Raw genomic sequence first — 27918 nt, forward strand, 5'->3', positions numbered from 1 at the left:
GCCTGAAGGAAAAACTCCAAAAGATCCAAAGCGGAGAGAACGTGGTGCTTTGGAGGAACAGAAAAATGTCCAAAATAGCAGCAAGGACGGAGATGGAGCCCAAAAGTTAGGACAGGCCACCCCTGGGCTGGAACATGACCATGTGTGCCCCCGGCACAATGGACAAAACAAAACAAAGCTTAAACGAACATCCTGTCTTGACCCCCAACGACAGATGTAGAGAGGAGGCTGCCACATTGCACAGTTTTGAAGGGCTGGTGAAGACCCTGTGCATCTTGTCTAAGGGTCTCTGTCCTGACCCCTGCACCTGCCGCCTTCCCTCCTGCCCCACCAGTCACACAGCACAGGACTCACGAATGCCGTCCACCTACAAGCTCTGCTCAGTGGTCCCTGGGCTAATTTTGACTGTGAAGGAAGTGCTGTGAGACTGTGAGTGCTCCAGTGTCTGCGGCCAGTCGCTCCACAGTGTGTGTTTCTGTGCCAGGACGGGTGCCTGGTATTCAGTTCTTTCTTCTGATGGGCTGAGGCCTGAACACCTGAGAAGGCTCCAAGCGGCAGTCTGTAAATGCCACTGAGTTGTTCGTAACTGGGCTTCTGCCTCAGTTTCCCTGCTTAATATCTGGTTACCTGCTGAGGCTGAAGGTCTGCCCAGCAACCCCAGTTCCCAGTGTTTACTGAATACCCGTGACAGTGTCAGGGTGCTGAGGATGGCATGAAGAATAAACAATAAACACACTAGAAGACCTGGCCTGTGATCACATACATCTGAGTGTTTGTAATAATTTAATGTGTTGAATTATCATTAGTATTTTGAAAATGTGAAAATAGTCTTTTTCATTACTTCAAAGGAGAAGATGATTCTTACTATAAATATGACATTTAAGTAATTTCATCCTTTTTTTTTAATTGATCTTGTAGGTGCCAACAATTGCTTCTTTCTTCTTCCAGTTGACAGATAGCAGGTTTAATATTCACCACATTTTTATGTTACAAAATCCGCATGAGGTAAAAACCGGCACTGGTTCCGGAGATGGAAGAGAGTCCAGAGTTCTTAATTTGACACTCAAAGGCTCTCACCATCCCACTCCAACCTCCTCCCACTGCTCCTTGTCACGTTCTCTACCCTTAGAGGCTTTCTCCTCTGCCTGGAATGTGCTTCCCCTTCATCTTCACGTGCCCACATCCTCTTCCACGAAGACCTCTTCCCTTCCATTTCCAGTGGCTTGCCCACTTCCTCCCCCGTCTCTGACTTCTTCCTCTACCCTTCGTTCCTCATTTTCCATCTTTACCGTTTCACTTGGAACCCTGCTTAGCCTTATGTTCTCATAAATCAGTAGTGTATAGCTCACATCGATTTTTGAGATATTTACAAAATATCTTCCTGATTGTCTAATAAAAATGGTTTCTTTTTAAATTGGGGAAATATGGAAAGTATGAAGAACACAAGGGTTTCCACCAACTATGGGGCAATGGTGAAGAGCATGGGCAACTTACTTACCCTCACTGAGCCTTAGCATTCTCATCTGTGAAATGGGCATGACAAGCCCTGTCTCTCCGGCTTACTCTCTGTATCGCATGATCATTATATGTAAAGTACTCAGGAGAGTTTCGGGCAAGCAACAAGCACTCCATACTTGGTAGTGATGGTTATTGTAAGAACCATGGTAACATTTTCAAACTCTTATTTATACTATTATTTCTATTAAAAATACTTTGCAAATTCCAACCAACATTTTTTCAGGCAAAATTTGGATTCATTTCATCCTCAAGCTGTTGACTGCTGCTTCTCCCAGTCTGAAGTGACCTTCCCTACAGCCCAGGAGCATTCACAGGTGTCACCGGGAAGGGGAGCCAACATACCTGACTCTTTCGTCTGTGCCTTCAGATCGTGCGATCACGTTGGTGTGAAACCAACAGAAGGTGACTCAGTGACAGGTTCTGTTTATGGCACCCAAGTTCTTCCCTGCAACCGCTTCATGCTTGTGACACGGACCACGTGCTAGGACTGCACGCACGCCAAGTTTGCCCGCGACACGGGACACCAATGGTAGGCACGGCCTTTGGCTTGGGCAGCAAGGTGGAACCCTGTGGGTTGAGTGTAGGCCCCTCCTTATCTCAGCCAACCTTCCGTCCTGGGCCACTAAGGCTGGCAGGATAACTGGCTCACGTCCTGTTAGGAAGAATTACCACAATCACTAACGGGTAGTTAGGGACGCTGTTCCAGTTTAAAGACTTTCATGGGCCGTGAAAACTAGTGAGTAAATAACCGTTTATCAGCCAGTCACTTAGAGGACGCCACGTGGAACGGCGTTGCAGGACTTCGAAACGCACAGAAGCCATCTATCATAATGGCGCATAAAAGGTACGCTCAAACAAAATGTTTACCTCAGTGAAGCCTTTCTTTACATGCCCTCCAGCAGATATTTAAGTGAGTTTCAACAAGGCTGCGGATCACAGCTTCAAGTGGAGCCTGCGATAAGTAGAGATGTATTAGGTGGATGCCAACTGCAGTGTGATTTCAGGGGCCCAGGGATGGCCTCTCTGGCTCCCTCCAGAACTCATTTTGCCTGCTTGCTGCTTGAAATTTCTTGAAACCAAAGCTCTCTTTCTATAATTACAGAGAATTTAATTTGACAAGTTCAACAATGGATTCAGTATGAACACACAATGCATGTCATGGGCAAATGGCCAACATTTATAGTGCTGTGTTTTCTGCAGAGCACTCCCACGTGTGGAATCCTCTTTATCCTCAGACATTCCTGTAAGTGGAATCCTTGCCCACAATTATGAGGGGGGACCTGTGGCTTGGAGAAATTCAATAACTTGTCCAAGGGCACACACAGGTCATGGTAGACCTGGAATTGGAATCCTGTGCTTCTGAGGATGCTTCCTTAATGATCTTTCCACTAGAGGAGGCTCTTGGGTCAAACACCCTACAGAGGAAGTGCTTGACTTCAGTTTTGTACCATCCTGAGAGCCAGTTTTGAAATGTGAATAGGAGAGAGGGGTCAGCGGTCTTCCCAGGCTCTGCTCAGCTGGGGCAGACCCGGAGGTCCTCTCCTCTGCGGTGCCCCCTGCCTGCTCCCGCCCAAGCTGACTGGTGAGTGTGCACACACTTCCTTTAAGCTTTGCTGAGTTGATCCTATCCCACACTTGCCTTCACTGCTGGGATTGGAGCCCTGTTCTGATCCCCAGTCTCCTTGGCTGATGTCCTGGAAACCCATTAATTCCCTGCTGGTTCTCTGCCCCAGGCAGCAGTGCTCTGTGCCTTCTGCTCCCACCCTCAGCTGGGGTTTTGTTCCTCTGCACAGACCTGCCAGAATTGGATGCCGACTGTTGTGTTTCTTTCTGACTTCCGCTATCTCAGGCACTGCCGGCTTTTCATTATTCCTTCATTCATTGAACACATTTTTTTTCGTTTTGATTATAGATTTTTTAAATTGAACTATAGTCAGTTACAGTGTGTCAGTTTCTGGTGTATAGCATAATGTCCCAGTCATGCACACATATACACACACATATATATATATACATATATTGGTTTTCATACTCTTTTTCATTAAAGATTATTACAAGATGTTGAATATAGTTCCCTGTGCTATACAGAAGAAATTTGTTTTATTTATTTTTATATATAGTGGTTAACATTTGCAAGTCTCAAACTCCCAAATTTATCCCTTCCCACCTCCTTTCCCTGGTACCCATAAGATTGTTTACTATGTCTGCGAGTCTGTTTCTGTTTTTCAGATGAGTTCACGAGTGTCCTCTTTTTTTCTTTTTAGATTCCGCATATGAGTGATATCACAGGATGCATTGAACACATTTTTATAGAGCATCCACGACAGACAGGACACAATCCAGAGTCAATCAGCTCTCAGGGTAACCCTAATGAGACGTGTGTTTGCCACATGCCTTTAGAGACTATAAGTGCTACAACTGACTAGCTCATCTGATGCCTTAAAGTTGGGTCTTTTTCCTCTGAATCTTCCATCCACTGTCAACCACAAAAACTGATGGCTTAGTGGAGGCACTGAGGAGGCTGGAAGTGAGGCTGGGTCATGACTGGGGTCAGAACATGGGAAATGGGTTCTAGGAGACTTTTAAGACAACGTGAGAATTTCTTAGCATCAGCAAGGTCTGGCTGGCCATACCTCCAGGTGAGTCTGTGAGTGAGTGATTCTGCCGAGTGACAGCCAATGAGCCAAAGAGGTAGTGGAATAATTTATAGAAAAGGGTGACAAGGAATGACCTTCAGCATCTTTGTTTAATAACATTACCTTCAAGAGCTGCAATCCTTCAGTTTCACAGATACCAGTGGCAAGACTTGAATGAATTTTATCTGAATTTCTCCTTTATTTATTTCTCCGCTAGCTTCATTTCTAAAATCACCTTTTCCGAATGACAACTCAATCAATTCAATAACATGCAATTTTACACAGAAGCAACCTATTCCCTATTCCCCCTTCATACTTGTAATTGTCGGCTGCTTCCCTGAACAGCCTGGGCGTGTTTCAAAGCCAAGTTATTTTCATCTCCAGACCCCCGAGGAGGAATGACACTGTAAGATGGACACAGTTCTGACTTGAGGCTGGAGGTGCTCTCTGCTTACCCCTCTTTTTTCACATGCATCTCTCGTCCGTCACAGCCAGACCTGCCGGCTCACGTTCAATTTCCCATCAGTTCAGTTGTGTTAAGGAATCATCGGCGTGATCAGCTTCACTTTAGAAGCTTTCTCAGGTGCTGGGATTTTTCACTTTGTTTCCCATGCTTTTGGCATCTTGCCAAAGTAAATGAAGGTAAAATGAACATATATATTTTGGCTTTGTTTTCCAGGGCTGGGTAAAGTGACAGACAGGATTGTATTACTACAGGAATTAAGGAAGAGATGGGCTGCACACGCTGGTTGATCCACAGAGTCTGTGGGTAATGAACTGGAAAGAAAAAACCCTGCTGATTGAAAATTTGAATCATTAAAAGCTTTGAAATCCATGGCTTCTTTTAGAATTTCAATCTTCTATGATTTTCTCAGAGTCAGGGCTGCAGTGGTCTGAGCCACAGGCTAACCTGTCAATCACAATGAGCAGGGTTTGCTCATGGCCTCTGTTGCTTCAGAGATTATATTCAACACTTTGAAAAGCTGCAGTAACTCTTCCAGGGCACGGGAGTGGTCATCATGGTGCCATGCTCCCTGGACCTTCATTGATTTAGAATTTGCATTCCTCGTGATTTGCAAATGACCCTCCAAGTTCAACATATAGTATAATCTGTATTCTTGTTGAAGCATGAATCAGAATTGCACTTGCTGGCTGGGATGCTGGGACGTACTGGTGGTTTACAAGGCTGGTCTAACACCCTGCTCCCCGCCACTCAAAGAAAAAATGTTTTTCACTCCTATATACATATTACAGGGGAAATCACATGGTATAGTTGTTCTTTGTGCATTGAAGGGATTCATAAATATATTGGAAAGAATTACTCATGAGTGGCAGGCTGTACTGTAGGTATATCTTACTGTAATGAAATCGAGCAACACTTTTTCTCATCCGTGGATGACTTATTTGGACATTAAGAAATAACTTATTTTGTAATCAGTATGTAAAGAAAAAAGGCTGGTGAGCAGATAATATAGATGTTCCTACATCTTCCCATGTTAAACCCACATTCTTAGCTCAAGGGTGATCTCCTCAAGCTCTCATGCAGAACTACCCTCTGTCCTTTTTGATTTTAGATTCGACCTCAAGTGTAGAGAATTGACATTAGCATCCGAAGGTGCTACCTGGTCACTGTGGCTCACGCGGGTTGGTTTACTTTAGCATTTTCTCCCTTCATGCCCATCCCCATCCCTTTGCCGATTATTGCCTTCATTCATGTATTGTAAACGTGCAACATGCATACTAATGTGTCATAATATGTTATTGAGATGTATGTATGACATTTAGATTTATAGAATGGTATTTCTGTATGTGTCTTTTTTTTTTTTTTTGCTTTTTACTGTTTCCACTCGGCATAATTTTTCAGGATTTATCCACGTTGGTGAAAGTGCATGTGGTTAATTCTTTTGCTGCATTACCTTCCAGAACGTGCATCCACCAGGTTTTGCTTACAACCCTAGTTACAGACACCACTGTTGGCTCAGTGCTTTGCTGCCTCAGACAATGCTGTGAGGACTACCCTCTTCCGTGCCCCCGTGTGATCCTGGGGGAGTGTTCCCGGGGTGATAGCCCTAGAGTGGGATCAACGGCTATAGGGTGACTGCACACTTCATGTCACGTGGTGCCGCCAGCTTACTCTCCAGATAACTGTTCCACCTTCCCCTCCTACAGCGGTGACCTAGGCTTCCTATAGCCCCACATTCTTGTCCCTATAAATTAATGTATTTCTGGTTATTAATGATGTAGAGCACCTCTTCATATATTAGTCACTTGGATTTCCCCTTCTGGGAATTGTCTTTGTATCCTTGTCCTCTTTACTGTTGCGTTTCTTGTCCTTCTCATTAATTTGTTGGCAGTCCATGTATATTTCAGACATTAATTTTTGCCAGTTTTAGTTGATGCAATTTTCTTCTGATATCTTTTGTTGAAGAGAAATTCTTTTTTATATGGCAAATGTTTTATTTTGGAATAATTTTAGATTTACAGAAATGTTGTAAAGATACTACAGAGCATTAACATCTTACATAACTTGGTACATTTGTCAAAACCAAGAAATTAACATTGGCATAATAATATTAACTAAATTACAGATTTATTCAGATTTCACTATTTTTTCTCCATGGATTTCCTTTTACTGTTCTTGGACACCATCCAGATACCATGTTGCATTCAGTGGCCATCATCTTAGTCTCTTTTGATCTGTGATAGTTTCTCAGTCTTTCCTTGTTTTTTCGTGACCTTCTCAGTTCTGAAGAATACTAGTCAAGCATTTTGTAGAATATCTCTACATTTGGGTTTGACCGCTGTGTGCATTTTTGGGAAGAAGAGCACAGAATTAAAGTGTGTTTCTTATCACATCAAATCAGTGGGAACATAATACCAACATGCCTTATCACTGGTGATGTTAATCTTGAACTTTTGGTTAAGGTGATTGATGCCAGTTTTCTCCACTGTAAAGTTAAAATTTTTCACTTTCCATACTCTGTTCTTGGAAAAGTGTCACTGGGTTCAGCTCACAGTCAAGGGGAGGGGAATCAAACTTTACCTTCTGGACAGGGGAGTATCTACCTATATTATTTAGAATTCTAGAAGAAAGCAGAAATTCTTAATTTTAATGTAATCAGAATTGCCAGTTTTTCACCATATGGTTTGTGCTTTTGAGGTCTTATTTAAGAAATCTTTTCTTATCCCAAAGGCCACAAATATATTCTTTTATACTTCCTTTGCACACATGTGCGCACACACACACCCCAATATAATATTCATCTTTAATCTTTAGGTTTTTAATCCATCTGGGTTTTACTTTATATCAGATGGGAAGTAGGGTCCAAATTAGACTTTCTCCTTATGGGTTTTTTATGCTCCCTTTCTTGAACTGATCCTTCCCCACTGTTTATCACGTCAGCTGTCCCTATATCCAGTTTCTAACTTAGAACTCTTTCTGGGCCCTGGTCTGTTCCCCTGGCCTGTTAGTCTGTTCTCATGCTGGTGCATCACAGAGGTACACCATGGCTCTATCCTACACCCTCACTTCTGGTAGGGCAAGTGTTATGGGTTGAATGGTGCTCTCCAAAAAGATACGTCCACATCCAGACCCCTACAAACTGTAAATATTACTTTATTTGGGAAAAACGTCTTTATAGGCATAATTAAATTAAGGTATTTGAGATGAAATTAACCTGATTACCCGGATAGGTCCTAAATCCAATGGCAAGAGACAGAAGAGGGAAAGACACAGACCTACAGGAAAGAAGGTGATGCGAAGACAAAGACAGAGATTGGAGTGGGGCAGCCACAGGTCAAGGAAACCCGAAGATTGCTGGCATCCACAGAGGCTGGAAGAGGCCAGGAGCAGGTCCTACCTTAGGGCTTCCAGAGAGAATGGGCTCTGCCAGCACCTTGATTTTGTATCTCCAGCCTCAAAAATGGTGAGAGAACACATTTCTGTTGTTTGAAGTTATCCCATTTATAATGAGTTGCTTCTGCCCTTGTTTTACAAAATTGTCTTTTATTCATGGACATTTATTCTTCCACACTCATTTTAGACAGTTTGATGAGATGTTACAAAAATCATCCTGAAATTTTGTTTATAAGTCCATTAAATTTATAAATTAATTTGTAGGGAGAACTTATATCTTTACAGTGTTAAATAATCTCATCTGTGAGCATTGGGCTTTTCTCTATTAATCAGAACTTACATGATTTGATGTTTTAAGAATTTTTCTATAAAATTCTTGTAGATTCTTTGTTATTTGCAAACAGTGACAGGTTTGCTCTTCCCTTGCAATCTTCATGTCTCGTATTAGCCAAGACACTGAGGGCTACTGAGAACAACTGCAGTAATAGTGAGCATCTCTGTCTTACTGGTCTTATTCTGGTGAAAAGGGATGCATTTAAAAATGCATTGAGTCGGGGAGGGTATAGCTCAGTGGTAGAGTGCATCCCCAGTACCTCTATTAAATAAATAAACCTAATTACCTCCCCCCAAATAAAAATAAATAAATAAATAAATAAATACATTTAAAAAAATGCATTTATTACATCTGGGTCTTTTGGTAGCTCTCCTTCTCCTTTACCAACTTCAGGAATTTCTTTTGTATTCCTGCTTCAAGGGGATGGGAAAATAGACCCACATTTCAATAGGAGTAGATGCAGAGTTACACTGCAAAGGTCATGGACATAGTGATGAGTGGAAAATTGTAGCCATTTTTGTCCAGTGTGACCATTGTCGCCATTTGTCTACCACCCCCCTCGATGGATATGTTATTAGCTGTATTTGGCCTAGTACATTTCTGAGTAGAGAAAAGATGAAGGGATTGGCAGGTGCGGAGTCAGGGGACTGCTTAGTCATGAGAGAAACACCCATGGCTTAGAGATGGGTATTGGTGAATTGAAATTAATTGCAACCAGGACATCACTGGGGCTGAATACTGAAAAATACAGTAATGTTCTGTGAAGATTTTTTTCAAAGAGTAAATTCCCAGTAGGTACAACCATCAACTTGAGCACCAATTCATCAGCAAATATTTACCAAGTCATTACCATAGGCCAAGCACTGTCATAGTGTCTGGGGAAGGACAAAGAAGGTGACACTTAGCCCTCAAAGCGCTGTCAATCTACTAGGAAGATACGGCAATCTCTCAAAGAAGGCCAATAATACAAGGTAAAATGTAACAGACATCAAAAGAGAGGTCCAAAGAGATGGCAATAAAGCATTCAGCTCTTTCAAGAGATTAAAAAAACATGACTATATCTTCAATAATGTAATAAAAACCAGTGGAGAAGGAGATCCACTTTTCATAACTAGGCCACCAAAGTATTTAAATTCCAAAAGCAAGAGATGTTTATATTAAAATTTCTTCACAAATGACACCCTACTAAGTGAATTTCCTAGAGGTTTGAAGGAATTATGGTGCTTTGAAAATAGCTCTTCACAACCCGAGTCTATGTATTAAATGTTAAGAGACCCGAACTGGTTTCCACATCTGTGCTTGAGTCTCTCCACTTACAAACCACTAACAACAAAACTAACTCAAAACAGGTGTTGACATAGAAACCATTGCAAAGCACTGTGGGAACCTTAAGTGCTGTGGAAATAGGCCAATAATGGATGCTGGCTTGCCTCCAGTTGCTTCTGAAGGGAGAAAGAGTCCGATGACAGTTGAGTGACCATTTAACCTGCTAGTCAGATGGCTGGCAGGATGCCTGGGGATAAATGGAAGAAGAAAATTCACAGAAGACAAAGGTAGGAGTAGCAGAAGAGATCAGATACCATGCTTCTCATCCAGGGCACTGCAGGCGTTTTGAATAGGACAAGTCTGTTGTACAGGACTTCCCAGTGTGCTGAGGGTATCTGGCATCCGCTCCGGTTGAACATCACTGAGGCTGATAGCTAGGAGCCCTTAGGAAACAGTATTGCCAGGCGATTTACAAGGAGCCAAGTTTGAAGATGCAATTAATGAAGACACTGAAAGATTTAATAAGAATGGCAGTAATTCTTTAGTATTCGAGTAAATTTTAATCAAGTTAATCCATTTTGCATAGAGCTGCCAGTCTCCTAAAACTTTGCTTTCACCACATCATGCTGCTCTAAAGCCGTGACTCCCTACGGCTTACAAATGTAGACTGCATTCCTAGGCTTGACATTTGCCTTCCCTCCAAAACTTATTTCGAACCCCCCATTTCCATTTTCTTATGTGGACTTTCCTGGTTCTAGTTAACAGACCCTGACAAAAGAACCTTGAATGGTTCAGAATGACCAAGATGGGAAATGACTAACGCTGAATTTTTGTGATGGAAGATTTTAATGAAGAGTTTCCAATGGGGTCAACACCGAGGCTTAGCCTTTGTTGCTTAGATGGTGGTACTTGTTCACGACAGCATCCTCAAGTTGCAGGAATTATCTTTCCTTTTGCAGATGCCTAATTTAAAATCACCTCTCCAGTGTTGTGATCGCAGTTCTTTCCAGACCACAGACATTTGTCCTGTATAAAAGACATTTACCTTTGCTTCTGTATGCTTCCCCACCTCTTCCAGCTGGTCTTCTTCTTTGTACAAGCTGTCATTTCCAGGGGACTGGACTTCAATAGTAGACATTTCAATTAAATATAAGGTCTACTGCTATCTGAAAAAAAATTCCATTTGAGGCTTCAGGGTCAGAAATAAAGTATTTTCTTCACTACCCAGTTGATATGATGAAATTTCTATTTAGCATTGTCTTAACATTAGAATAGATAGATAGATAGATAGATAGATATCACAGAAAAAGTGCTGTATAAGTCTAAATACTCTTAGGATTTCTAACACATCAATTGAAACTTGACATTTCATTTATGCTAGAAATCTGGGACCCAGTCATCTGTCTCCTCTCTCTTCTCTCCCTAACCTGCCCCATATCCTGATGACCCAACCTCCTAAATAGTTCTGAAATGAAATTGAAACTCCTTTCAGTCCTACCGACAGGTCCTTAGTTCAGGTTCTTACTGTCTCTCACTTGGATTATTACAAATAACCACTAAGTGGTCTCTGCTTCTAGACACCACCTCCCTGCCCCAGGAAAACTGTCTACTTCTACCCAAATTCAGTTTTTACCATGTTACTCCCCTGCTAGAACCTCTCACTGTTTCCTCTTTGTTCCAGGGTAATATATAGAAGACTTTAGTCAGTTAAATGGCTTCCATTCCTACTTACTTATTTATATAGGTGAGATTTCTCAAAGAATGCATCTACGGAAATTAAAAACAGGAGTAAAATCAATCCTGACTTCTATCTCATTCTAGAAATAAGTGATAATCATCTACAGATACATGCACTAAAAGAAAAAAAAATCCCAACTATATCCATTCTATTAGAAACTGTGTTTCCAACTTCATTTTACATTTTAGGTTTAATATTTATTTCCCCAAATATGTAATATATGATTAACTTTTTATTTTAAAAATTTGTGCTGTGTTGTTCCATTGTGTCTATTCATAGTTGTAATGTTAACTAAATCCACAAAAATTTGTGAATATCTTTGAGCCCTTTAATATTAAAAAAAAAAAAAGACTCTTGTCTTTTCAAGGTCTGGTACCTGCTCTTCTTCCCAGTCTAATTTCCTACCCCTCCTCCTCACCCTGTGCCCTCTAGTGGTGCCAAATGACCACAATTACAAAATCACACTACATTTTTTCATGCCTATATGGTTTTTTTTTTAATGCTATTCTTTTGTTAATGATTACTCATCCTTCAAGACCCATCTCTGGAGTCACCATCTCCTGGCAGCCTTCCCTGATCTACCTTTCTGGGTTGGATGCCTCTCCTCTGTTTTCTGCAAGCTCTCTGTGCATTTCTCTTAGCACATATGACACTGTATAGAAGAGACCTGTCCAGCTGCCTGTCTTGCCCTCTTGACTGTAACCTGGACTCTAAGCCTGTCTCTGATTCAGCCCTCCATCTGCAACCCCCAGCACAGTGCCTGGCATAAAAATGATGCTCGGTAAATGTTCTCTGAAAAGTTGAACTCAAATTTGTAAACTTTCTGAGTGAGAGAGGCCAAAGTGTGAGGTTGAGAAATAATCTGGTAAGTTGAGGTGACACTGACAATTCAGACATTGCAGGCAGAAAGGCACTGAATTTTATGATCTCTCAACAAAGGATTAGACCAGATGATTCCATTTGACTTCCAACCTCTCCCTTGCTGACCTGGGAGAATTGAAGGCAGGTCTCTCTGAGTGAAGCAGATCTAGGATGCTGCTGAGGACTGACTTAGCTTCATCAGGAGAGGGTGGAGAGCAGTGCTTGTGATTGAAGGCTCCGGGAAATCAGTCTTGCCGCTGGGTAGGTACTGCTGAGGGCTGTGTGTGTGTGTGTGTGTGTGTGTGTTTGTGTACCACACCTGGCCACATGGTGGTCATGACAATAAGCGGAGTGTTTGGAAGACGCCCTTGGGCAAACAGAGAGCCATCTCCATTGCCTGATTGTGAGGATCCTGAGCCCTTGATGATGGAGGACTTCATTCATTCATTCTAACAGCTGATAGTGTATGGGGCACCCACTATGTGCCGGGCAACATCCTAAGTGCTTTGTGTGCATTAACTCATTTAATCTTCACAACAACCCCATGAAGCAGGTACTCTTATTGTTTTCATTTTGGAGCTGAGGAAACCAAGGCACACAGAATTGAAGCGACATGCTCAAGATCACTCCACTAAGAAACGTCGAAGGCAGGGCAGCCCCAGTCAGTGTGACTCAGAAGCCCAGGTCCAGGCTGACCTGCCTCAGCTGGTCTACGCTGCCTGTCATGCGCTGTCACGGCCAGAACCAGCGCTGCTCACTCTCTGGGAGCCCAGGTCTTCAGCTGGTCGCTAGGAATGACCAGGAGGACTGACCTCTGAGGAGATGCGGGGACCCCCACCTGGTGGGCTTTTGGCGACAGGGTAGCTGAGCTGCAGCCTGAGGGGAGGTCTCAGTGGGAACATACGCAGAGCTGGGCTCTGTGGAAGAAGAGCTGTAATCACTGGCTAGATAACAGGCTCCCAGTGAACCTGCTAGTTCTGGTTAGAAGATGGACTGGAGTCTGGTGGAGTGAACCCACCCCTAAAGCATCCTTGGAGTGGAGCCTGAAGGGGCTGGTGGTGGTAGTGGAGTCATGCAGCCATGACTGGGAGAATGAGTGCCAAGCTCAGGGTTGGGATGCTCTGTATGTTAACTCATTCTCACACTGACCCTGCATGGCTGGTAGTTGTTCGGTTTACTGATAAGGAAATAGTCTCTGGGAGGATAAGTAATGTGCCTGAATTTTAGCATTAGCCTCTTGGCTGAGATTTGAATCCAGTTCTACTTGATTCTAAAGCCCATATTTTTGATGCATACCTTCTGCCTTTCCTATACAATGCCTGTTTCCTTTTCTTTCTTTTTCTCTCTTTCTTTCTTTCTTTCTTTCTTTCTTTCTTTCTTTCTTTCTTTCTTTCTTTCTTTCTTTCTTTTCTTTCTTCCTTCCTTCCTTCCTTCCTTCCTTCCTTCCTTTCTCTCTTTTTCTTCTTTTTCTTTTCTTTTCTTTTCTTTCTTTTTTCTTTTCTTTCTTTCTTTCTTCCTTTCTTTCTTTCTTTCTTTCTCTTTCTTTCTTTCTCTTTCTTTCTTTCTTTCTTTCTTTCTTTCTTTCTTTCTTTCTTTCTTTCTTTCTTTCTCTTTCCATCTTTCCTCCTTTCCTTTCTTTTTTTTTAAACATTTTTTTATTGAGTAATAGTCATTTTACAATGCTGTGTTTTTCTTTCCTTTCTTATAGAACTTCCTTGGATCAGCGAAGGAGAGCTACGGCCTGGCTAGTGGACTACACAGTGGGAATATTTCCCCTGGGTCTGGGGGAGTATCAGAATTGGGAGGAGTGACATGCCCCATAAAAAAGTAGTGTAAAATTCACTTTTAATCCTTAGGTGTATGCAATAAGAATTCACTTCAAAATCTGTCTTGTTCCTTTTTCAGCTTTTGCACATGTCTGGGAAGTCGCTGAGCGTGCAGGGCCCCACACTCCCTGTGCAACTGGAAGGAGAATTCAGGGGGCAGCAGAAGGATGAACAGCCAGCTGGGGGCTGTGAGGCCCAGCCGTGGAGACCCTGCAAGTCAGTGAGGGCATGGAACCCTGAAGGCTGAGGGCACGCGTGGCGTATTGTTGAGTTGGAGAGTGATGACATCAATATTGTATGTGGATGATTCTGGAGTATGTGCATGGTGGTTGTGGTGGGGAAGACACTGAGAGATCAGGGGTCCCACAGGAACGGAGTCAGTGTGCTATGGGCTGAAATCAGACAGTGGAGAGGGGATGGAAAGCCGGGCACAGGCGGGACAGGCATTAAGATGCTACAGAGAAGGAGCAACAGGACTTGTCTGATTGTGGGGAACAGTAGTGCCGTGAGATGAGAAAAATAAACATCATAACAGAACTGGGGGCATCAGAGCTTATTTGGGGGAGAAAAAGGTTAATTTTAAACAGTTTTAGCATTTTGGATTTTTAGGGAGTATTTTGAAAAGGATCTGGTTGGAAATGCTTCCATTGCAGAGACCATCCTTGCCTTTCAAAGACACCATAATTTAGGAAATGTGGATCTTTTACCCATCTCTTCAGGACTCCAGAAGACAGAGATAAGCCTTCTGTTTCCAGTGATCATGGGCCCTGGATGAAACCAGCCTCAGGCTAATAAAGCAGGTAATTATCTCCATCCTTCCTATGACAATAATGGTGTTGAGGCAGGCAAGAATTCATCAGAGGCGGCTTCGCAAGCCCCCAGGGAGACTCACGAAAAAGGGGCTGATTGTCAGAATCCGCCTCCGCAGCATTACACCAGGGCGGTGTAATGACAGCCCAGGGCCACACTGTGCCTCCAGAGTGAAGAACTGTGGAGATGAAAAGGAGAAAGGCACCTCTGTCCTAGCATGGCACCCCACCACGTCTGCGTGGATGGTCCAGATCAGCAATTAGAAACACAGTGCAATAAATATTGAAAGAAGCTTCTGTAAACATTCTACAAGACAATGAAATGAGAAATAATAAGCAGATGGGCTTTTATTCAAGACAAATCATGCCAGACAGACTCAGTACCTCTTTTTTTTTTTTGATAAAAGTACAGAGTTGGTGGATGAAGGGAAAATGGCACGTTTGATGTCTTATGTTTGAAGACTGTTAAAACATTTGAGTCTTCCAAGAAGTCTGATTTGCAGAATTGGCTCCGAATGCCTGGAATAGAAGCACATACCTGACAAAAAAGTTGGATAAATGCTGCTAATTGGGCAATTGAAAGTGCTGGAACACTGGGCTGGCAGGACAGCCTCCGGAGGGGTCTTCCAAGGGACCTTAAAGATCATCAGTTCCAACCCTCTCATTTAGGGATAAGGAAACTCAATCAAAAGGAGACAACGACTTCCCACAACCAGGGCTAGAACAAGGGTCACCTAACAGTTCTGCAGTGTTAAGTCCTAGGTCTCCTCTCTGCCCAGCATCTCTCTCTCCCAGGACAGGAAATAAATGTGTTCAAGTACAATTCTGAAAGAATTCTAAATGCAGAGATGAAATAATTGGACCCTGAGCAAACAGAGCCTGAGATATAGCTCACATCCCCTCAAGGGGGTGGGGACTCAGACCAAGTGGAGACGATGGTTGACAAACAATGGGAAGCTTCACTCCAGGCCTTTCTCCCGAGGCCCCTGTGCTGCGTTCAATGATACTAACTCATCATTGCTGTGAAGCAAATAGTACCCATTTTGCAGGAGAGAAAATGACAGACCTTGAGGAGATCCAGTGACTTGTCCAGCTAAGGTCAAAGGGCAAGCATGTAGCCAAGCTAGGACGAAAGTTCATGTCCTCTGAGTCCAGTCAGGGTCTACCTTACCCACCACTTTCCTACCATTTTGCCTTTGGTAAAATTCTGATGGAGGCCCAGCTGCCCCGTGCCCTGCTCTTCCCCCAGAAAACATCTTCCTCTGCTGGGTCCCTTTTCAACTCGTGTTCCTGACCTTCTGTAGTTCCCCAGATGCCCGGCCTTCCTGACTTCACTGCATTCTCCCCATTCTTTGTCCAAACATATCAGTCTCCTTGCCCGTTTCTGCCGAGCTCTGTGCTCAGCCTGTCACCCTTAAAACTAATTTCCACCATTGCCTTTACAGGCGATGGTTTTACCTCCTGAGCATGCTTCCTCATTTAAAAAAATAAAATGTAGCAATGATGTCTGGTGTATTGTGACCTGTAGTGAAGGAACATGTGTGAGCACCAGCTAGTCAATGCTTGATAAGAAGTAGACCCTCAATATATATTTATGAAGAGGGCTGTGGTTTGGGAACTTTCCTCAAGAAACCTCTCAATAGTTCTTCCTTCCTTTTTTTAATTTAAATTAAAGTATAGTTGGTTTATAATGTGTTAATTTCTGGTGTATAACATAGTGATTAAGTTCATTATATATATATATATATATATATACACACACATACATACATACACACATATACCCTTTTTCATATTCTTTCATTATAGGCCATCACAAGGCATTGAATATAGTTCCCTGTACTATACAGTATAAACTTGTTGTTTAACTATTTTATATGTAGTAGTTACTATCTGCAGATCCCAAACTCCCAATTTATCCCTCCCCGTCCCCTTTCCCCCTGGTAACCACAGGATTGTTTCCTATGTCTGTGAGTCTCTTTCTGTTCTGTAATACATTGTCACACACACACATCCATCACTAGCAAGTATCACTCAATAGTGTCAAATATATGCCTTTCATCACTTAATCTAATCATCACAATTCTGCAACATAGCTATTATTCTGCAGATAAGAAAACAAAGGCATAGGGAGACTGAGTAATTTACCTCTTTGCTAGCTGGGAGTAAAGCCAGAATTTTGAACTCTAGGTCCATCTGCTTTTGTTCTACTAACCTGTATTCAGGACCTATGCTCCTCATTTAATAGCAATACTTCACAATTGCAAAAGCGTTCTGACTTTTTAAAAAAATTGAAGTATAGTCAATTTACAATGTATTAGTCTCTGGTGTACAGCATAGTGATTCAGTTATACACATACATATATTCTTTTTCATATTCTTTTTTCATTATAGGTTACTACCAGATATTGAATATAGTTCCCTGTGCTATACAGTAGGACCTTGTTGTTTATCTATTTTATATATAGCAATTAGTATCTACACATCCCAAACTCCCAATTTATCCCTCCCCCACCTTTCCTTTTTGGTAACCAGATGTTTGTTTCTTATGTCTGTGAGTCTATTTCTGTTTTGTCAATCAGATAATTGGTGTCATTGTTTAGATTCTATATATAAGTGATATCACATGGTATTTTTCTTTCTCTTTCTGTCTGACTTGGTATGATGATCTCTAGCTCCAACCATCTTGCTGCAAATGGCATTGTTTTATTCTTTTTATGGCCAAATAGTATTCCACTACACACACACACACACACACACACACACGTATATATAAATAATATACACACATATATATACACACCATATCTTCTTTATCCAATCATCTGTTGATGGACACTTAAGCTGCTTCCATGCCTTGGCTGTTATAAATATTGCTGTCTATGAACATTGGGGCTCATGTATATTTTTGAATTGGAATTTTCTCCAGATACACACCCAGGAGTGGGATTGCTGGATCATAGGGTAATGCTGTTTTTAGTTTTTTGAGGAATCTCCATACTATTTTCCATAACAGCTGCACCAAACTGCATTCCCACCAGCAGCGTAGGAGGGCTCCTTTTTCTCCACAGCGTCTCCAGCATTTATTGTTTGTGGACTTTTGAATGATGGTCATTCTGACCCATGTGAGGTGATACCTCATTGTAGTTTTGATTTGCATTTCTCTGATAATTAGTGATACTGAGCACATTTTCTTGTGCCTATTGGCCATTTGTATGTCTTTACTGGAGAAATGTAACAGCCAAGAGGATTGTTCTAAGAAACAGTAAGTAGAAGCCACAGATTCTGAGAAGGAAGCTCCAATGGGCATTGGTTGGCAAGGGGAAAAAAAAAACTTGTCCTTGAGATATTTCCTCCAGGATCATCCCTCTGGGGCTCCTCCCTCCTCCGTCCTTGACCTGATCTACCTTGGCTGGTGGGTGGTTTCAGGGTTTGCCCCACTCCTGGGTTTGGATGCTCCATTTCTTCCACTCAGCTAGAGACTTGGGTGAAGGGATTGAGCCCCTACTTGGCTACGTGTTGTCTTGGCCCCAAGGATACCCTGTGAACAAGATATGGCTTTTCTGTTTCTTCTAGGAACTTACAGTTCAGCGGGGAGATGGAGAAGTAAGCAGGCAGTTTCTGTGAGGAGGTGATCACAGGGAGCTGCACAAGCCTGCGGGATCACCTGACTCAGCCCTGGGAGCTGGGGGATGCAGGCGACAGGACGCAGCCTCCATGCAAGGACCACAGGATGAGAAGTAGGCCAGCTGGGGTAGGGCAGAGGGGACAACCTAACAAAGCCCTGGGGGCTGCACAGAGCATTTATTTTCTTTTGATCCAGAGTCACAGTATTTCAGGAAACGCCCCCACGTCCATATTCCAGTTTCACTCAATAAGGCCGTTGTACTTACCCTCTGGTTCCAAGATCAGACACTGCATCTCCTTTGCCCTCCCCACTCTGGTTTGCTGGGGTCCTACCTCTCAGGCACTGACTCCTATAATGAGGTCATTTCAGTAACTGAAGGGCTTCATGTCACACCTGCTTATGTAGAATTCAGCCTCCAAACATGTAACTGACATCTGAGAGCTGTCAGCGTATTTATCTGGCATATATTTTCACTCGGTGACACGTGGGTGCTTACAGGTAGACTCTGATACTCAGTTTCCATGTTTATTTTTGTGTGTAAAATGCATAAAGAACATCCCAAGTGGCTTTTACTTGCTTAATTATCATGGTTTCCTTTTAACCTTCCCATGGCTAACAGTAAGCAAATCCCATAGTATTCTTTTCTTTTAAATCTTTCATTGCAATCCCCAGTTGAAAATTTGTCTGTCTTTTTTCTTTTTCTTTGGCACTTCTTTGATAGGTTTGATTAATGTCTTTAGGAAAAGAAAAGATTCGTTTTGCTTACCCCATAATTAGCATTCCTGCAGAGGGAGACAGAAGCCAGAACACATGGAACAAAGCCTGGGAAAGTGGCTTCATCAGGTGTGTGACCCCCACTGCCACACGGAGCCGGTGACAACGGGCAGCCTCACTTGCACTGAATCTTCAAGTCTGTCTCATTACTATCTTAGCAGCTGAAGACAGACATCCTTCCATTTTCTCATATGCTAGGTGAGGGCCTGCCTCCAAACGTCCTGCCTACTGTCCCCAAAGCAAATCTACTCACAGTGTGAAATATTACACACACAACTTTCCCCTCCCCGGTGTTCTTTCTCTTTTGTCTTCCCCCCGGGTTTTGCAAAGTAAGTCTGAAACCAACCTCTGCAGTGGAGTGAATCTGCCCAGGGGATGTTTTTCACCCTGAATAACATTAAGTCCCTAAGAGTGGAAATTTCTTTGTGCAGAGCTGTATTATTGTTATTTGGGACTGATGGACTGTCAGTCTTTTCTGCCAGAAACAGAGTTGCTAATCAAGCCTTCAGCATGATGGGACTGGGGCCTCACACTTCCTCGTCTTTGCTTAGACCCACGTGGACAACGGTTTTGCTGAATCCCGTTTCTGTAGGTCCTTTTGGAGATGTGGCCTGTAAGAAGCTCTGGCAATCTAGAGAATATTGTTCTAGCCAAGCTCATCGTAGTACATTTTCCCACTAAATTACATTAGCATATAGAACTTGGGTTATTGATTTCTTTACTTGGGGTGATTTCTGGGCAAAAGTCCAGTTTGTAGAAGCGAAGAGAACAAACACACACACGAATTGAGACTCGTCTATTTGTTTCTTTGTTCTTTATTTTAGAGACCCGGGACATAGTCCACGGAGGTGGTATGACCTTGTGCTCTGACTTTCCCCACCTAACACCTCCATCAGGCTGCACTCTAACCTTCCATGGCTCAAGCTTTCCGTTTTGAATCCAAAATGGAGAGGGAGGAACAGTCAGGGGACCATTTGCCAGGGACAAAGAGTACCTGCCCTTTGTTAAGTACCTACTGAGTGTCGGGCAATGAGGGTCCCATCCTTACAACATCTCCTCTGGGAGATAATATCCTCATTTTGCAGATAGAGAAATTCAAGCTTAGCGAGGTTAAGTGACTTATTTCTGGTCACTGGGAAGCAAGTGTACGATTAGTGGCTCTTCACTTTGGAGAACAGTCTGGTGGTTCTTCAAAAGGTTTAACGTACGACCTAGCAAGTCCATCCCTAAGTACGTATCTAAGAGAAGTGAAAACACATGTCTGTACAAAAACCTGTACACTAACGCTCGTAGCAGCATTATTCATAATGGCCAAAAAGTAGAGACAACCCAAATATCCATCAACTGGTGGCTGGATAAGTAAAATGTGGTCCATCCATGTAACTGAATATTATTTGGCAGTAAAAAGAAATGAAGTGTTGAACACACTAAGCCTGGACGAACCTGGAAAACACTGTGTTAAGTAAAAGAAGTCAGTCATAAAGGAGCACATATTGCACAATTCTGTTTGTACAAAATGTCCAGAATGGAGAGAAAATAAACTAGTGGTTGCCAGGGGGCTGTAGGGTGAGAGCTGAGGGGGGGAATGGAGACTGACTGATCATGCTTCCAGAGCTTCATTTTTGGGGTGATGAAAAAATCCCCTAGAATTGATTCTGTTTGGTGCTAAACTGCTTCTAAATCGGCTTTAACATTGATCGTGATGATGGTTGTACAACTCTGTGAATATACGAAAAACCATTGAATTGTACACATTAAATGGGAGAATGGATGTGAATAATATCTAAGTAAAATTATAAGACAAATTGGTGGCCCCTGCCCACTGCACTGACAGGCAGAGGCAGGACCACTCACACTGGGGAGGAACCTGAGATGTCCGATGACAGAGACCCAGGCACTAACTAGCAAGCTGCAGAAGCAGCATTTAGATTTTAAAGTATTTACTAAATGCCGGGCACAGTGCGGAGCCCTTTACACACGTTACCTAGTTTCATCATCACACTCACCCCGTGAGCTTTGTGTTACTTGTACTGTCATTTTCTAGAGGAGGAAAATGAGGCTTAGAGAGGCTTAGTAATTTTCTCCAGATCACGTATCTATTAAGTACTACAGCTGCCTCTACTGAATGAAGATCTTGGAAATGACTGCTGATTCGTCTAAGCCCCAGCATTGGAGAGTAGTGGCTGAGAGGGGAGAGTGCGCAGCTAGATGGCCTGGATTTGAATGGGCATTCTGCCTCCTGGGTCCTGGGCACACGTGAGCAAGTTGCTTCAACTCTGTACTCTGGTTTCCTCCTCTGCGTGACGGGAAAGTAAGCATACTAAACACATAAGGCTGGAGGTTAAGTGAGATAATATGTGGGAAGCCTCTAGGACAGTGCCTGGCACATAGTAAGTGCTCAATATGTGCGAACTGTTGTCATATATAGTCCCTGTTGGGCGATGGGAGGACAGGACTGAATAAGTCACAGATTGCGGTGCAGCCGCAGTCTAGTGGAGAAGGCAGGTGTAGACGTCACTGAAACCAGGAACAATGGTGACAGCAGGCAGGGGGCAGAGCAGAAGCACAAGCCAGACTGACATGCTGCTCGAGGGCCACTCACTCCTTTGGTCCTAGGTCTCTGGTACGAGAGTGCTACCAGCAACAGGTTTTTCCTCCCTTGCCCCCAGGTTTTCAGGTGTACATAAGAATTACGGCTGGGGAGTTTCACGACTGTGTTTTTCCTGACAGCTTGGTAAAAACTGAACACTTGAGAGGACAGAGCAGAGAGAGTAGAAAAGGTCTTTTATTTGGGCTTCTTGAATGTTTACCGTTCGTTAGATCCTCAGGCTAACATAATAGAAACTTGATCAGGAGACGAAAAGTCATCAAAGGAGAAAAGTGCGTTCATACTCGATGTGGGTGTTTCCTCATATTCCAAGCACGTGAACCTCAGGAATATGTTGGCGGTTAGTTATTTATTGATGAGCTTGAACTGTAAGATATATAAGTAAATAAGTCTATGTATATGTGTTAGCTATGAAAGTGAGAGTGAGTGAATGAATTCAAAATAGGAATCTAGGCTTTTAAATATGAAGGGGCAGAGGGAGAGACAAATAAATGGAGAGACACGCATGTGCTCCTGTCTGAGAGCCCAGCAGTGTATCTGTCCGGTGCGTAGTAGCCATTCGACAAACATTTGTTCAGTCTGAGTAAATAGACGCTTTGTATTCCAGTTTATATGGTGAGGATGACCTCTATGACCTTCAGATTCCAGAGTTAGGTTAACCCTCTGAGAAGTTACTCAGGAAATCAGGTCTTCCCTCAGAGCAATCGTGAAGACTGCCCCCGAGGACTTGGAGGGTGATCTGGTAGCCCACCCTGGCTGTACCTTAGAATCCCCTGAAGAGCTTTGGAAATACACGGTGGCCAGGCTGGACCTCATCCCAGACTAAGCAAATCAGAATCTCTGATTTGCTCTGGGGGGTGGAGCCTGGGCGTTGGTATTCAGTGTTCCAAATCCTCCCAGGTGATTCCAATGGGACTGGGGCTGAGAAGCATGGACAAAGGCGCCTGTAGGTGGGAGGGCCGGTGGTGTCTGCCAGCAAGCTTGGCATGCAGTTGGCCCAGCAGTAAACCACAAATCCCACCTGAGTGAGTGTGGAAGCGTCAGTCACCCTTTAGGTTTCCAGGGTCATTTCCCAAGAGACCTCTCTGAGCTGGGACTGAAGACATCCCAGCACGGGAGCCGGGAGGGTGCTGGAAAGACGGCCGCAGAGGAAGGAGGTAAGCTGCAGTAACAGGAGCAGGCAATGAACTTTCAGCTACTTATTGCTCTAATTTTGAGACTTTCCAAAGCCTGACACTGGGTACCAAGGGCGGGGGATAGGGAGGGAAAGGGCAGCCCCAGAGCCAGCCTCAGTGGAAGCACTGGGCTGGGGCAGCGGAAGGCTCCATTGCCCCGTGAAGAGTCCCCCACAGCTGCACTGGCTGCACGGGGCCCGGGACTCTCACGGTTGCTCTGCCGCAAGCCCATTAAGATGACCAGAGAGCCACTGGAGAGTTATGGGAGCCCCTGGAGAGTCTGTGAAGTGTCTGTGACCACCAGAGCACACGCATCTTGCCCTGAACCAGACTGCTGAGGGACAATTCACTTGTATTTTCAACAGGACCAGGAGCTCAGTCAGCCAAATAGCTCTGAGCACTCCTCTAGTTAGCAAACAGCATCCCAGAAAAAGATACACGGTTTCCATAGGCAGTGTGTCTCCTACGAGATCTAAGCTTTCCCTCTAGGAAGAATGTTGTTGGGTCCTGTGCTGAATTTGGTGGGACCAGAGAAAATGGGGGAAAAAATGTTCATTGTGCTTGAATCGGGAGAATGAGATGATCAACATAAACCCTTGTCTAAAATGCATGTGCACTAACCTGCTCTGCTTCCTGCTGCCTGCCGCCTTTCCAGAATCTCTGCAACCCACGCCCCCACCCCTCACCCCGTTCCCTCTCCTCCCCCCTCCTCCCTTCCTCCTTCCCAACCATTCCATCTCAACCACATGCACTTGACAGAATCTCACACAAAGGCACATTTATTACTGACCGGCTTCTCTGTCTTGGAGAGTACGTCACAAGCAGTCAAGACAACAGCTCCTGAAGGTAGTTTCACAGATTTAAGATGAACAAAGTGTCCACACAGTTCTGGAGTCAAAGAAGTCTGATAGCCAGACACTAAAAAAAAAAAAACAAAAAAAAAAACAAACACACACACCCCCACCAAAAAACCTAAGACTGTTGGAGGGTGGAATTTTACTCACTGGAGCCGGCTTGGACTTTAGATATGAAATGTTTGATTTATAGTTTCCATTTCACTCTGATAGAAAACTCTGCTTACCCTTATTGGAAGGTCGAATGTGTTGGGCTCCTTAGCGAAGTTAGCTGTTAAAATTTATTCCACAGTCAAGGAAAGGGGTGCTTGTTAGTCACCAGGTTCCTATTTTAATTATGATTTTCCTGGCATCCTTTTTTTTTTTTAAATAAGAATAACCTAAGGCCTGCAAGGAGTGATTTCCCCTAATCAGTTCTTAAACCCGCCCTCCCCCCTCCAACCGACGGCGGGGGCTGGAGCTCCACAGATGAAATGAACTGGAGAAGCGGGCAATTACCTGGCGGATCTGAACAGTGTAGAGTCAGCAGTCAATTAGAAGAGTTCAATTACGAAAAGCCTTTTTTCTCCCTTCTTCTTTGCTCTCGAGAACGATCACCTTAACCCTTGCGGCCGCACCTTCTCAGCCTCCTCTCTGCGGAGGCGCTTGGCCCCTCCGCCCGCCTGGCCCACGTCGCCGCTGCCCTCGGGGAGAGGCCTCCCGCTCGTCCTCCCCCGACGGCGCGTGCGCAGGACTGAGCGCCCTCTGAACTCTCACGCCACTTCCCAGGTACGAGCCCCCATCCCCCTTGACCTCCGCGATTGTGGCCTTGCCAGGAGGCTTCTAGAACCGGCCTCGCCCTGAGACTCATTTGCGCCCCCTGCTGGCCTCTGTTTTCACTGATGCGCGCGCTGCCCGTTCTCGTCGGCTTTCCTCGTCAGGGGCTGATGCCTGACCCCCGCCCAATGCGAGGAGGGGGCCGGCTCCCAGGCACAGACCTCACAGATGCGGGCACAGCCCCACGGGCTTTCTGAGGGCAGCCGTGTCCCCTGCCAGTCGGCACCTCCAAAGACTTCTTCACCACAGTGACAAGCGCTTGCTCTGTCTTGGTCAGAGACAGCCACGCCTGTATTTGGCTGCACCCCCACCCCCGCCCTGTCAGCCACCTCTTAACCTTAGCGGCCATCTGGATACAGACCTTAAACATCTCTCTGGCAGGCCTTGCTGGGAATATGAGCTATCACAGTAGGTATGTACTCATTTATTAACATGCAGTCATGTAATACACGTTCATGGAGCGCCTGGTATGTGCCAGGCCCTCTGCTGGAAGCTGGGCACTCAGACCTACACACTGTTCACATCTTACCCTTCGGGAATACCTATTAGTTTCTTAGGACTGCCGACATCAAACACAAACTGGGTGAGTGGCTTCAACAACGGAAATTTCTTGTGTCACGGTTCTGGAGGCTGGAACTCTGAGACCAGGGCGTTGGCAGGGCTGAGATCAAGGTGTTCGCAGGACTGACACCTTCTGAGGAATGTGAGGTAGACTGTTCCAGGCCCCTTTTCTAGGCCTGTTGATGGTCATCTTCTCCTGGTGTGTTCCCATCGTCCTTGTCCCTGCCTGTCTGTGTCTGTGTTCACATTTCCTCCTTTTATAAGGACGTCAGTCATACTGGATTCGGGACCTCTTCTGCTCCAGTGTGACCTCATCTTAACTAATTGCATCTGCAGTGACTCTATTTCCAAATAAGGTCACATTCTGAGATGTGGGGGTTAGGACTTGAACATATTATTTTAGGGGGACACAATCTCACCCATAACAACAGTAGGCATCATTTTATGGGGGCAGTAATGTTAGTAAGAGATGTGTATATTGACTCTCTGCGGACCCAGTGATGGGGGCGGGGAGTGATTCTCTTCCCTTCGCTTCACTTCCCAGGACAGACAAACCCTCAAGACAGCTAATATTTATCAAGTGATACCTATGTACCAGGCACCGTTTGTATTTCTTGAGCACTTACTTTGTGTGAACACTTTTCAGTGATTTGTGTGCACTAACACAATCCTATGAAGAAACTGAGGCCCAGAGAGGTTAAGCAAACTGCCCAACTTCACACAGTAAGGGGAGAGAAGCAGATGAGATGTATTTTGTAGGAACGGAATCACACCTTCTACCCCCACCTCCCTCCAGCACTGGGCTCTGGTATCACTCATAGGGCACACGCGGCTCAGAGAGATTACCGCAGAAGGAAGCTCTCTGAGTCAGGCAGGCCAGATGCCTATTGCTCCTGGCTTTTAATCTCTGCGGCCAGAACCTCTGCCCCTATATGCTCTTAAAAGAGGCACCTCCCACCTGTCTCAGGTTCTACTTATTGCTTTTGCTGTATCTTCAAATGTAACTCTTTTGTTCATTTGCTAACTTGCTTACTGTCTGTCTTCCTGATGGGTTGTAAGCTCCTTGAGTGCAGAGACCAGCATCCACAGTGCCTAGCACCCTGCCTGGACCACAGGGGCATTTTAGAAAGAACTTTGGGTGAATGGATTCTGCTACAGATGAAGCACGTTTCTTTGGGGTCTTCTCAAAAATGAGATTTTGTTCTTTTTTTGAAAGGACAGGGCACAAAATGACTCTAGGAACTCGTGTATTAAGTAATTGAGTAAAAATGAGATGTGTAGAGCATCATTGCTCATCCCCAGCACAGCTGTGGAGGGTCCTGGTGATGTGACTCTGCACCAAAGTCTTATTACAGCAATTATTGATAATTATCATCCTAAGTGGTGCAAAGGACTCTTCCATGGCTCTAGTGGTGTTAGCTCCAGGTTTGTTTCACTGAAGTACTGATTTCCCACCCAGGGCCCGACTGGTGTTTTCTCTCCTGACAGGGGCCCTCTCCCGCTGCTTTGTGAGAACAGGCTGCATATCCATGGCCACCTTGGTTCACGTAAAGGGGGGTAACTCATGCACTCTGCGCCGCTGAGGTGGTGGAGCAGGGGGAGCGGGGCTGAAGTTGGAAGGTCTGTGTTCTTACCCAGGGACACGTGCAGCTCACAGCGGATTTTGGGATGGGGTGTCCTCATCTGGCAAAAGGGCTGGATAATCCCTGCTCTGCCTGCCTCACAGACCTTCGCAGGGTTCAAGGAAGATGATGCACAGAGAGGTGCTTCTGGCCCAGCAGAGACATGTGTAAAGGGTAGTTACGGGGGGCGGCGTGGCCACGTGGAGAGAGCAGGAGCTTTGGTAGCTGACAGACTGGGGCTCGCATCCCAATTCTACTGCTTATTAACTGTGAGTTACTGAAAAATCTCTGTGCTTCCGTTTTGTCGTCTCTGAAGTGGGGAGAATAATACCAACTTTGCATATTTATGAGAGCTAAAGGGAATGATATTTGAGATGCTTCTGACATATAGAAGGTGTAGTAATTTTCCCATTCCTGCTACTGTGTCATTTAGGTAATGCCGTTCTATCAGTTTCCTATTCCTGTCATAACACGTTGCTACAAATTTAGTGGCGTAAAACTACAGTTTTTTTAAAGCCATTGAAATTTTTTTTTTTGGTTTTCAACTTTATTTTTTGTTAGTTTGCATGCTTACTTTTTAAAAACAGCTTTTAAATAGATTTATTTATTTTTATTTATATTTTGAAGAGGGAGGTAATTAGGTTTATTTATTGATTTACCTTTTTTTTCTTTTGCATGCTTGTTTTCCTTTATTTTTTTTTCTTCATTTTTTCCTTGAAGTATAGTCAGTTTACAATGTTGTGTCAGTTTTTGGTGTACAGCATAATGTTTCAGTCATACCTACACATACATATATTTGTTTTCATATTCTTTTTCATTATAGGTTACTACAAGATACTGAATATCTTGAATTTCTGGCCTACTTCACTTAGAATGATGATTCCAGGTCCACCCATGTTGCTACAATAGCATTATTTTATTCTTTCTTATGGATAAGCAGTAGTATTCCATTGTATAAATATACCACAATTTCTTTTTTTTGTATATATACTTTTTTTGTTGAAGTATAGTCTGTTTACAGTGTTGTGTTAATTTC

At 43.9% G+C, this 27918-nt stretch overlaps 3 long non-coding RNA genes across 4 annotated transcripts; 2 read left to right on the forward strand and 1 right to left on the reverse strand.

Annotated features, from left to right (window-relative positions):
• Window positions 1-2971: 2971 nt before the first annotated feature.
• Window positions 2972-4640, forward strand: LOC140687940 (uncharacterized). The gene is made up of 3 exons (XR_012062569.1): window positions 2972-3100; window positions 3783-3879; window positions 4539-4640. It is a non-coding gene; the product is annotated as an uncharacterized lncRNA (long non-coding RNA).
• Window positions 4641-13925: 9285 nt separating this feature from the next.
• LOC140687941 (uncharacterized) lies at window positions 13926-18578 on the forward strand. The gene is made up of 3 exons (XR_012062570.1): window positions 13926-14251; window positions 14755-14835; window positions 18421-18578. It is a non-coding gene; the product is annotated as an uncharacterized lncRNA (long non-coding RNA).
• A 3435-nt stretch (window positions 18579-22013) lies between these two features.
• LOC140687942 (uncharacterized) lies at window positions 22014-24591 on the reverse strand. 2 transcript variants are annotated; one of them, XR_012062572.1, is made up of 4 exons: window positions 24382-24591; window positions 23820-23947; window positions 22876-23016; window positions 22014-22220 (listed from the first exon to the last, which is right to left on the reverse strand). It is a non-coding gene; the product is annotated as an uncharacterized lncRNA (long non-coding RNA). The 2 variants fall into 2 exon arrangements; XR_012062571.1 differs by lacking the exon at window positions 22876-23016.
• Between the last annotated feature and the right edge of the window lie 3327 nt (window positions 24592-27918).

This window comes from Vicugna pacos, chromosome 21, assembly GCF_048564905.1.
Source record: "Vicugna pacos chromosome 21, VicPac4, whole genome shotgun sequence".
NCBI lineage: Eukaryota > Metazoa > Chordata > Mammalia > Artiodactyla > Camelidae > Vicugna > Vicugna pacos.